Source organism: Mustelus asterias, chromosome 16 (genome assembly GCF_964213995.1).
Source record: "Mustelus asterias chromosome 16, sMusAst1.hap1.1, whole genome shotgun sequence".
Lineage (NCBI taxonomy): Eukaryota > Metazoa > Chordata > Chondrichthyes > Carcharhiniformes > Triakidae > Mustelus > Mustelus asterias.
In genome coordinates, this window is record NC_135816.1 from 92,245,522 (window position 1) to 92,255,981 (window position 10,460).

The window sequence follows — 10,460 nt, forward strand, 5'->3', positions numbered from 1 at the left end:
GAGGATAGTGAACCTGTGGAATTTTTCCCGGAGAAAATTGTTGAGGACAAGCCACTGAATGCATTGCAATGCAAAATATATATTCAGATGGGTAATGAGTCAAGGAGTTGGGGTGAGAGCGACAATGTGACTCACAGACGTTCAGCAATGATCATAATGATTAGTACAGCAGTTTTCAGGGGCCCAATGACAAATTCCTGCTCCAATTTTGGCTGTTTTGCATGTTCATTTAAATATCAACGTGCTTTCTGCGTTTGACGTTCATCCTGGTTTAATGGTTCCTTTTCTAACGAATCTACATTATAAAACTTGACCCGGTTACATTATTTGTGTTTACATATATTGCTTAATTATTAAAATTTGGTATAATTTCATGTCGGGGAGCTAGGAGAAGTAGATAATTATTTCAATCATGGAGGCTGCGGGAAGTGTTTGAACATTGACACCAAACACCATGTACAACATGCAAACACAACACCTTAACCAATCACCCAGCACAGACGGACAAACGCAGTCTTCCAAAAGTGTCCATTATGTGATCAGAATGCGTGAATAGCAGAACAGAGGTGCAATTTGTTGAAGGACTGCCTGAGTAACGTGACAGTTGCCCTGTAGACGAAAGGGGGCAAGAAAGTGGAAAAATGAAAATGAGAAAGAAGAATGATAAAATGCATGAATAGGATGAAACGAAATGAAATAAATAAATGGAAATGGCGTGACGATGGAGGAGAGACTTCATCCTCTGAAGTTGTTGAACTCAATATTCAGTCCAGAAGACTGTGGATTGTCCAATCGGAAAATGGGGTGCTATTCCTCCAGTTCGCATTGTGGTTCACTGGAACATTGCAACACCTAAGGATAGAAATGAGGACAGGAGAGCAGGATGGTGTGCTGAAGTGGCAAGCAACAGGAAGGTCAGGGTCTTGCTTGCCGAAAGACCGAAGGTGTTGAGCAAAGCAATCACCCAGTCTACGTTTACTCTCTCTCATGTGGAGCAGACCACATTGGGAGCAGCAAATGCAACAGAAGATTGAAGGAGGTGCATGTGAAGTGCTGCTTCAACTAAAGGGGTGTGAGGATCTGGGACTGTGAAGAGCAGGGAGGAAGTAAAGGGGCAGGTAGTGCAACTTCTACGGAGCATGGTAAGGTGCCGTGGAGAGGGAGTGATTCTGTAAATCGTTCCTCATTAAGCACTATTGGTCGTAAAGGGAATTGACTAAACTTGGAATTGAATGAGAAATTTGAAAAAAGCAGATAGCAGCATTCGAACTGTCGTAGGGATACCCCTTGGATTTCTAGGCCATTTCCTTAATCATTCGGCCATGACTATACTGACCGTGGCTCATTAAATTACACTGATGATAATGTTCTTCATGACCGCGTGGGGGGTGGGTTGGTGGAGGGGGGTGGGGGGGGGGGGGGGGGGAGGGTCGGGGGCAGGGGTGGGGGGGGACGTCGAGGTGCTGGTGTGCGGGGTGGACTGGGAGGCTAGGCTTTGGCGTGGTGTGACTGTAGTGGAAAGGGACAGTCAGAAGATAAATGTATTGAGTGTTTTTGAGATTTCCAAACAAAGTAGAATTTGGAAGACAAATGCGTGAATGTTGACGGGAGAGTTGCTCATGTGAATCTGAGATATTCAGCCATGATCACAATGAATGGCGGGTTGTGCTCGAAGGGGCGAATGACCTGTCCCCATTCCGATTTTCCCTGTTTTCATGTTTATTTATGTTATGTTTCTGAGTTTGTTTTCTTCTTTAATGATACCTTGATAGCTCAGCAGGACGATTTAAATGATCTGGATACATTATTTGATCTTCCACGTTTTGCTTAATGAATTCAATTCAATACATTTTCCGGACAGAGAGCTGATGGAAGAAGAGAATAATTCCAATCATGGACTCTCTGAACAGTCTTTGAACGTGCCAAATCAACCTCATACACAACACTGATGTACAACAACCTAGCTACTCGCTCAGCATAGCTGGACGAATACAGTCTTTTTACCTCGATAACACGGTCTTTTTGAAACATCAGGAACTTTTCTGGGAATCATTCATTCACCATCTTCATTTATTTAGCCTTTCTCTCACCTCACAGTCTATATAGAAATGAAGCTGGTGAACCGTAGGCTGCCCATCTGCCTGAGGACTATCTCATGTGAATTCTCAGAGAAGGTAATGCATTAAGTGACGGTATACTGCCTTTCAGCTATATATGTTGCACCTTCCTACTGAAATATCTGTTTTATAACTTCAACGCTGCTGACGACGCCGAATTTTGCACTATCGGCAGCCCATGTGTTGATAGTGCAGCAGATTAGTTGTTCCTCATTATTGAAGTGTTTGTTTTAATCCGGGCTAATGTCTCATTATTTTTATTCTTAGCGTTGTTCCTTGATTTTTCAAAGTATGGTTTCACTCGGTTGATTGACAGGAATATCCGATGTGTGGCTGGAACTCTGTGTTACAGAAAGAGAAACACAGGTAGTAGCAGTTTGAATCTGGAAAAAAAGCAACAGCTCAAATGTTCCCTCTCTTTTTCTTTCTGGAAATTGAAGTGTGCAGACTGCCAGACGTCGCTCTCTTTCTACTGGGGACAGCAAAAAAGCAAGATGTGTGTTCTCCCATCCTCTCTCACTGGAGTTCTGTTGAGTGAAGACAGATATGCCTCTGCAGGCTAATGTCTGAGGGAAGCAGACTGGATTCTCTCTGTACCTCTGTCCAGAGGGGTTAAAAAAACACGAGGACTGGCAACTGGCTTAAGCCTGTGTGCCTTGTTAAATGAAACTGAAGATGAATTGACATCTATGGGGATACTGCTTAACTTGGAAACATTAGACATAGCTCAAAGCAAATAATTATTTATTGTCATGTTTAAATCTTTTAATTCGTAAATTTCCGTCATTTTGTTGTATATTAACTATGTTGTTAAATGATGTTTGCTTTAATAGAAGCTTCCTCGTGGATCAACAGAATCACCGATGGAATCGCACAGTTTGTCCTGAGAGTAATGCAAAAATCGAAAATAGATTTTATCCGATTACCTTCCGCAATGTCTGGTTATCTCATTTGATTGGACTGTGCTGCTAACAATGCTAATGTAGCGAGTTTGATTCCCGCAGTGACCAATTGTTTCTTGTACCCAATTGCTGAATTTGGCTCCTTCTCAGCTTCGTTGCTTCCCTGCAGGCTAGCTTCCATTAAATCAACAATTTTCCCCCTTCAGAAAATTGAGTGAAAGGGGACATACTTGGCAGATGCAGTGTAATGTGAAGTGTGATGTTACCTCGTTTGGTCGGAAATGCAGAACGGCAGAGCATAATAAAATGGTGATAGATTGGGAAATGTCTATGTACGAAGGAACCTGAGTGTCCTTGCACACTAATCACTGAATGCAAGTGTGCAGCACCAGTTAAGGTCGTAAATGCAACAGTGGCTTTCATTACCAGCGGACTGGAGTACAGGAGCAAGAATCTCTTATTGTCGTCAGCCAGAGCATTGGAGAGACCGCAACTGGAGCACTGTGTACCGTTTGGACTTCCATATCTCAGAAAGGATATACTTTCCATAGAGGAAGTGTAGTGAATATTCAACCGGATATTCCTGAGTTACCAGGATTGTCGTATGAGGAATGATTGGTCAAGAAGGCTTCCATTTCATGGAATTTAGATGAAAAAACAGAGGATCTGATTAAAACGTCAAAGGTTCTTACAGGGCTGTACGGACTGGATACAGTGAAGGGGAGCTGGGGCGCGGGGGGACGATCTGGAAGGAAGGGTCAGTCTGAGGATAAATGTATTGCCCCAGAGGATGTTCAAACTATGAATCCTTTACCGGAGAAACCTGTGGAGCACAAGTTACTGAATGTATTTCAGAAGAAAGCTGTATTTTAGAATGGAAATTCGGGAAAGGTGTGCGGAGAGCGCGGTAATATGACTGACATATTCAAACATAAGTATTATAAATTGAGGGGGACTTGCTCCAATTTTTCCTGTTCTGCATTTTCAGTGATATTTAACTCTTTTTTATCTTAGAGTGAAGCAGACAAAGGGAGAAATGACTAAAATGAATATCTGTAACTAATTTGGCTGATGTTTGGTTTAATTTTAGCAGAAATTTCGGGAATAAGAATGAAAAACAATTAACTGTGTTGAAACATATTGGATACTATTGCCCGTCAGGCACGCTTAGTACCAAAGAAAAGCGATGAACATGAATGAGAAAAGCGTAGGTGGCAGGATTCGAACCGGCGCGGGGAAACAACAATGGATTTCTAGCACATCACCTTAAAAACTCGGCCACGACTACACTGCAGCACATGTTTAAAATGACACAGATGGTGACGTGTTTCATGACCGGGAGTGTGTGCGCGGCAGGGGGGCTGGTGGAGTGGGTTTGGGGCAGGCTTTGGCGTGTTTTCACCAGTTGAAAATCACTGGCCTCGATTGCCACAATAAGCTGCTGGGGGCAGCGTTTTCCTGGGGAGCGCTAGGACGCTCAACCCTCGATGCTTTGTGGGGCTTGAAAGTGGATTTCAGTGCCAGGTGCAATTTGCCAGAAAGAGAAAACAGCAGGTTTACTGACAAGCCACCAGGAAAGCGGGTCCCTCATTTGCCAGCAAGCTCTTTAACCAACACCTTGTTCTCTTGACCTATGGCCCAGGTGGCCCATGTAGCAGGCTCTTTACCCAGCGAACGCCAAGTTCCTGCAGGGGGCAGTGTGAGACAACTTGCACTCACCCTTCCGCTGCGAAATCTCTGTCCTGAGGCTTTACTGGGCGGAATTTCACAATTCTGTCTGTTTTTGTTTGAAAGACAAAGCCCAGTCCAAACGATTGCTTTAAATTTCAACATAAATAACACAACTGTTACTTAAAAGCACCATGGAAGTCACTTATCCCGAATGTAGGAACCTGAACGACTTCAAATCAGTATTTGCCGCGCTGGGGGTCACAACTCATCAGAGCGCGATGTTACTTTGCATTGCCTGCTTATCGGTTCGTTAGCATGTATTGTACCTATGTTGAGTGTTGACCGGGTGCAGCCAAATGCATTCCTTGCTTGCTGAAAAAAACAAATTCAAATTCCATTTAATCCAATTCATTTTCGCCACAAGGGAAATAAACTAGAAACAAGCTGACAAAAAAGTCATTGCACCTTATGTTGTGCTTACGCCTCGGCCAATGCCGAAAATCGTAAATAAAATGTAGTGTAGTTACAAAGTCTTCGAAGTTTCCGTCGTTTTTTCCCGCACCTAGATTAAGAACAACCATGTGAGACCAGCTTCATACCCGCACTGCGCATGCGATAGCTCACAATGTCCAGGTGAATGACGTCAGCTAACGACCATTAGAAAGACGGAACCAAAAGAGACAACGCTGGAAAATCTCAGCCGGTCTGGCAGCATCTGTAAGGAGGGAAAAGAGTTGACGTTTCGAGTCCAGATGACCAGTCCAGTCGATTCCAGCATCCGCAGTAATTTGCTTTTATTAGAAAGACTGAGCAGAGCCCGAGCGGCTGGTCTGCCAACCAATCAGAGGGAATGAGGAGATTGCTGCGCTCGGAGCTCTCACATCGGCTGAAAATCTGCATCACTTTGAAAGCTGATTTCACTCGAACTCTCAGACAAAACGAGACCTTTCTGTGTGCGGTTTGAAACAGATCAAATCCTGTGTGTGGAGCAAACATTTCCACATTTGTCAGTGAAATGTGGTAACATATGGAAATAATGGAAAAAGTAAGGGCTTATTTAAAGGAATAACCGGATAGACAGGGAATGTGACCATTAGAACAATGAAATAGCCAACAGAATGGTTGGAGTAGCTGAGGGAGAAGGTTAATTAATACTGCCATCATTCAGAAGAACACTGACTATAAAGGAAAAACGGATCTCAAAAAGAGCAATGTGGTTTATGTGGAGAGGATTTTCTCAATCTGTTTCAAAGGAATTAAGAGTCCATAGGACTCTTAAATCGGCCTCGCAGGTGGAGGATGCGGTCAAGAAGGCGTATGGCGTACTAGCCTTCATTAATCGAGGGATTGAGTTTAGGAGTCGGGAGATAATGCTGCAGCTTTATAGGACCCTGGTTAGACCCCACTTGGAGTACTGCGCGCAGTTCTGGTCACCTCATTACAGGAAAGATGTTGAAGCCATTGAAAGGGTGCAGAGGAGATTTACAAGGATGTTGCCTGGATTGGGGGGCATGCCTTATGAGGATAGGTTGAGGGAGCTTGGTCTCTTCTCCCTGGAGAGACGAAGGATGAGAGGTGACCTGATAGAGGTTTACAAGATGTTGAGGGGTCTGGATAGGGTGGACTCTCAGAGGCTATTTCCAAGGGCTGAAATGGTTGCTACGAGAGGACACAGGTTTAAGGTGCTGGGGGGTAGGTACAGGGGGGATGTCAGGGGTAAGTTTTTCACTCAGAGGGTGGTGGGTGAGTGGAATCGGCTGACGTCGGTGGTGGTGGAGGCAAACTCGTTGGGGTCTTTTAAGAGACTTCTGGATGAGTACATGGGATTTAATGGGATTGAGGGCTATAGATAGGCCTAGAGGTGGGGATGTGATCGGCGCAACTTGTGGGCCGAAGGGCCTGTTTGTGCTGTGACTTTCTATGTTCTATGTTCTATAATAAAAGCAAAATACAGCAGAAATTGGAAAACTAAAGTAAAAACAGAAAGTGCTGGAAATATTCAGCAGCTTTGGCAGCATCTGTGGAAAGAAACAGAGTTAATGTCCCGAACTAAATGATCCTTCGACAGTAACATGCATGCTTCCCATATTGCACAATCAGATTTAAGTGTAGAATACAGGTGGTGACTTGTGTTCGGTGGCAAGACCTGGGAGAGTGCATTAATAGGAATGAGGAAACCTTAAATCAGACTTTGTCTTCCAGAGATGATGTATCTGATTTACCCAGTAATTGATTGCTATTTGTTAGTATGAACAATTGAACTATTTAAAAAGTGACACAGTGGTTAGCACTGCTGTCGCACAACATCACGGACCCAGCTTCATCTATGTCTTAGAGAAAGCAGTATCTAGAAAGCAAAGGTGCCAAAGAAGAAAGAACTTCCACTGTCTGGAACGAGGGATTCCCTCGTTCATCCCACCTTGTTGAACACAAATAGGTTAACATTGGAGGGAAGTCATTCATCTGCTCCACATGTGGGAAGGGTTTGAGAACATCAATCCATCATCCGTCACACCAGCGGATTCACAGCGTCAAGAGACAAATTATTCACCTGCTCCATGTGGAACAAGATATTCAGTCATTCACCTCAATGTGAATTTTGTGGTGTGAAATTAGGCGAAATGGCTGTATAGGTGAGATCACTTTTCTGCTCAGTGTGACTGGGTCACTGCGTTTCCAGGAGGGAACTTCCACTGTCTGGACAGTGTCGCTGCAGGTGGAATGAGTGAAAACCTACCCAAACTCAGAGCTGAAGAATTGCCTCATCCCCCGGAGAACCTCGAGTTGTGTCAGCAGGCCGGATAAATGACTGAATATCTTGTTCCACATGGAGCAGGTGAATAATTTGTCTCTCGACGCTGTGAATCCGCTGGTGTGACGGATGATGGATTGATGTTCTCAAACCCTTCCCACATGTGGAGCAGATGAATGACTTCCCTCCAATGCTAACCTGTTTGTGGTCAACATGGTGGGATGAACGAGGGAATCCCTTCCCACACTCAGAGCAGATGAACAGTTTCTCCCCAGCGAGCATATCAATGTGCTAAGTGAGATTGGATGAATACCTAAATCTCTTCTTACACCCAATGGAGTTAAACGGCCTCTCCGCTGCATGCACATGAACGTGTTTTGTGAGGTGTGATGAATAGCTGAAACTTTGCCAAACTTGACACAGGTGAACGGACCTTCGCCTGTGCCACATCCCGGATGCTGAATGAAACAGTCAAAGCTCTAAAAGCTTTGCCCACATTCAGAACATTTAAGTCGTTTCACCTCAATGTGAATTTTGTGGTGTGAGATTAGGCGAAATGGCTGTTTAGGTGAGATCACTCTTCTGCTCAGTGTGACTGTGTCACTGCGTTTCCAGGAGGGATGGGCAAACTAACCCTCCCCCCCCAGTTACCCCCTCGCCGCATTCCCCCCTCGCCCCCCTCCCCCCCACCACCACCCCACCCTTCTCTGCTGCTATTGTCCTGGTGTATCTCCAGCTTGGATAAATCAGTGAAGGTTCATTGAATCAGAAAACACGTGTGGAGGTGAATCCTGTTTTTTTCTCAGGCTGTAACTAGTTAAAGCTCCATCCACAGTCAGTCACTGGAAAACTCAGTCGAGTGCGTGCGTCTCTCTGCTTTCCCATCACTCTGATGTTTGAAAACTTTCTTCCACAGTGAAATCAAACAAGCATTTCTTCCTTTCAACCTGGAAAATCTGGTGGTTACGGAAATGATTTGACAGAGTTTGTTGAGTTGCAGCGGTTGAATTTTTCACTGATCATTCGCGACGTATTCGTCGGTCACCTGGTGGTTAGTATCCTCGCCTGTCACGCGAGGGGCCTGGTTTCAAGTCCCCGACGGAGAGCCGTTTAATTTTCTTTAACAGCTAATTGGAAGCAGACCGACCGTTTTGAAGTAATTATTCAGGAGACAATGAATGTGGATAAAGATTTTATCGGCGGCAGTGAAGTTAAGGACTAAATGACCACATCGTTGGCGAGAAATGTTCAATCTGCTGGCTTCAAAGTGCAGACTGAAATCATAGAAACCCTACAGTGCAGAAGGAGGCCATTCGGCCCATCGAGTCTGCACCGACCACAATCCCACCCAGGCCCTACCCCCCACATATTTTACCCGCTAATCCCTCTAACCTACGCATCCCAGGACTCTAAGGGGCAATTTTGTTTCAACCTGGCCAATCAACCTAACCCGCACATCTTTGGACTGTGGGAGGAAACCGGAGGAAACCCACGCAGACACGAGGAGGATGTGCAAACTCCACACAGAGACACAGACAGTGACCCGAGCCGGGAATCGAACCCGGGACCTTGGAGCTGTGAAGCAGCAGTGCTAACCACTGTGCTACCGTGCCGCCCTGGAAAGCAGAGCTGGAAAGCAGAAGCAGTATGACTGAAGAGAGACTGAAGAGAGTCCAGCTGCAGTCAATGAGAACAATCTATTTTAATTGAGACAAGAGGTGGAGAATAAGAATTGACAAAATAAAATAATCAGAGGGGGACATAAGAAGATTTTAGTTGGTGCACCGGATTGTTTTGATACGAAATTCACTGACTTAAAGGATGGCCGACGTGAATAACTTTCAGAATGGATTCGATGAAATCCGTGATTTTGGGAAGTTACAGGGTTATGGAGAAAGGGAAGAGGAGTGAGACTAACAGGATGTTTCTTTCAGAGAATTAGCCGAAGGGGGCCGAGTGTCCTAATATTTAGCATTAATGAGGTTAATGACTGAATCCCTGTCACCCGCAATATCTCTGGCAAAACCTTATGATGTTTGACGAGCTGGCAGAATGCTATGATTGAAAAACCTTCTCAAAAACAATCCGCAATGAACAATGTACACTGGTCACTGGTGGCATTCAAAGGGAAGGATGCAACCTTTCTGCCCAAATTCCCATTGAACCTGCTCTTTGAAGTGAGGAAGTTGGTAAAAGTTAGACTACTGCGGGGACAGGAATATCGGCGCAGCTCGCTGGTGGGCTGAATTTCGGTCATAGAAAAGAGGATGTGCTCGGTAAGAGGGTGAGGACGAAATTATCACCTCTCGCTAATTTCGAGGAGCACGTTGATGCTCATTTAGTGGCTCCATTCAAGCGCAATTGCGTCGCAATGTTCGGTTAGCTCAGGTGGTTGGAGCGTGGTGCTAATAACGCCAAGGTCGCGGGTTCGATCCCCATACTGACCAGCAAATTTTCTTGCACACAATTGTTGTATGTTTCTCTGTGTTTCTCATTGTTGATGTTCTGTCGGTCAGGTTCGTGCGAATCCCTTTTTCCCGGTTAGCTTGTTCAATGATTGGGAAATATTTGGCTGATGCAGCATTAAGTGGGCAAATGGCACTGCTGCATCAGAGCGCCAGGGACCCGGGCTCGATTTCTAGAACATAGAACATAGAACAGTACAGCACAGAACAGGCCCTTCGGCCCACGATGTTGTGCCGAGCTTTATCTGAAACCAAGATCAAGCTATCCCACTCCCGATCATCCTGGTGTGCTCCATGTACCTATCCAATAACCGCTTAAATGTTCCTAAAGTGTCTGACTCCACTATCACTGCAGGCAGTCCATTCCACACCCCAACCACTCTCTGCGTAAAGAACCTACCTCTGATATCCTTCCTATATCTCCCACCACGAACCCTATAGTTATGCCCCCTTGTAATAGCTCCATCCACCCGAGGAAATAGTCTTTGAACATTCACTCTATCTATCCCCTTCATCATTTTATAAACCTCTGTTAAGTCTCCCCTCAGCCTCC

General features: G+C 45.0%; 1 non-coding gene across 1 annotated transcript; it reads left to right on the forward strand.

The window, feature by feature from the left end:
• The first annotated feature begins 9,815 nt into the window (after positions 1–9,815).
• trnai-aau (transfer RNA isoleucine (anticodon AAU)) lies at positions 9,816–9,889 on the forward strand. The gene has a single exon. It is a non-coding gene; the product is annotated as a tRNA-Ile (tRNA).
• The last annotated feature ends 571 nt before the right edge of the window (positions 9,890–10,460 follow it).